Below are 1,993 nucleotides of genomic sequence, written 5' to 3'. Positions count from 1 at the left end.
TTTGCCCGGAATAGAAACGCTTGGAGATAGAGATATAGATACAGATATAGATCGATATAATGCATCTCTCACAGAGAAAGGAAGCAAAAAAAAAAAAAAAAAGTCTTTAGCTTAGCTACGTGCACTTGGGATACAAACCATTTTGATCAAGGAAAGATTCTGAAATTTGACCAAGAAGCAAGGAGTTGAAAACAGAGTAAACTTACTACAGAGACAGCTGTGCCCGTTCTGTTTGTGAAGGGTAGGGTATTATATTTGAAATCATTTCTACTCTTTTATGTGGTTACCACAACATTTCTTTTAGTCCTTGGAAGCACACCCTTTGGTATAGTACACGCAACCTCTGTGTCTCAGACCTCACTAGGGAGGGGGTTACGTTTTGGTCATGTTAACAAGCACCCCTTCTCTGACTCTGGCAGCCACCATTATTGTAGGGTTTCTCACTCCCCTTGTCCTCTTCCCAATTCTCTCTAGGAGATTCCTGTGAATTTCTGAGCGAGTTCTTCAGCTTGCTTCAGTAACGTGTTCACCCAGCCAGAGCAGCTAATATTGCACCTGCCACTGTGCTATTGGTAGAATTGTAGCAAGTCCACCCGAGTTACCCCATGAGGCTGGCACTGCAGATGCCCTTCCTCTCCCTGGACAAACTCTGTTTTACTGATCACCAAACAGAGGTTCCTTGGATCTTCGTATCTCCTGGTCTATAAATCACACTCTGTTTCCACGAATTTGGCTCTTTTAGATTCCACATATAAGTGATATCACACAGTATTTGTTTCTCTGTCTGACTTATTTCACTTAGCATAACACCCTCAAGCCCCATCCGTGTGGTCACAAACAGCAAGATTTCCTTCTTTCTGATGGCTGAATAATAGTTCATTATCTTGATGAAGAAATAGGCTTCTTTTATTTGACAATGACAATAAGGTAATTTATTGAGGTTCCCTTTGTCCTTGGTTGCTGAGAAAATCAAGATAAATTTTGTTCTCAATTATGGCAATTATCCTTAGCCTAGAATTTCTGGTAAGACCATTCTTCCTCCCTTTTTATTACATAACTCATATTCATGTAATCCTTATTTTAATGAACCTGTCTTATTATATGCTCTTCTATCTTTATGGGAGGTAGGTATGTTATTTAGAGCTCTTCGGCTTCAAGGAACAGGAAACCAATTCAAGCTACATTGAAGGAAAAAAATACTAGGTTTAGAATGGAACAGTTTAAAATTCCTGAACCAAGCACTCACTTCAGCAGTACAGATACTAAAATTGGAATGATACAGAGATTAGCATGGCCCCTGCACAAGGATGGCACACAAATCCGTGAAGCATTCCTAAATAAATAAATAAATAAATAAATAAATAAATAAATAAATAAATTTTAAATAATACTCATACAAATAAAACAAACTATAATCATTTTTTAAATTCCACAGTTTATAGTGACAGATCAACAAATACATTGTTTATGCTTCTTAGGATACATTAACATTCTTTCACTTGCTTTTCATGAATTAACTAACATTTTCTATCCAGCTTTATGATAATTATTCCAAAGAAGATTGAATGAATTTAAACACCTCTCTCCTTAAAGAATTTGTAATCTAAGTGACATCATCACACATTGAGAAATAGATGCCGAGCTTGATCATGTACCGTATTTGATTAATTGGGGTTTTCCAGAGAAAATTGAGCCAATCGAATAGATACAGAGAGAAAGAGAGAGAGAGAGAGAGACTGAAGATAGATAAAAAGATTGAAATTAAAAAAATATTTATTTGAAGAAATTGGTTCATGGGGGCACCTGGGAGGCTCAGCGGTTGAGCCTCTGTCTTTGGCTCAGGTCGTGATCCCGGAGTTCTGGGATCGAGACCCACATCAGGCTCCCCAAAGGGAGCCTACTTCTCCTTCTGCCTGTGTCTCTCATGAATAAATAATTTAAAAAAAATAAGAAATCGGCTCATGTGATATGAGCGCAGCAGGCAGGAGACCAA

General features: G+C 37.8%; 1 non-coding gene across 1 annotated transcript; it reads left to right on the top strand.

The window, feature by feature from the left end:
• The first annotated feature begins 1,238 nt into the window (after positions 1-1,238).
• Positions 1,239-1,342, top strand: LOC118353336 (U6 spliceosomal RNA). Its single transcript, XR_004812125.2, has one exon. It is a non-coding gene; the product is annotated as a U6 spliceosomal RNA (small nuclear RNA).
• Positions 1,343-1,993: the final 651 nt, after the last annotated feature.

Source organism: Canis lupus, chromosome 34 (genome assembly GCF_003254725.2).
Source record: "Canis lupus dingo isolate Sandy chromosome 34, ASM325472v2, whole genome shotgun sequence".
NCBI classification, from domain to species: Eukaryota; Metazoa; Chordata; class Mammalia; order Carnivora; family Canidae; genus Canis; species Canis lupus.
The sequence above is the reverse complement of the archived record's forward strand: the minus strand, read 5'-3'. Positions and strand labels throughout refer to the sequence as shown.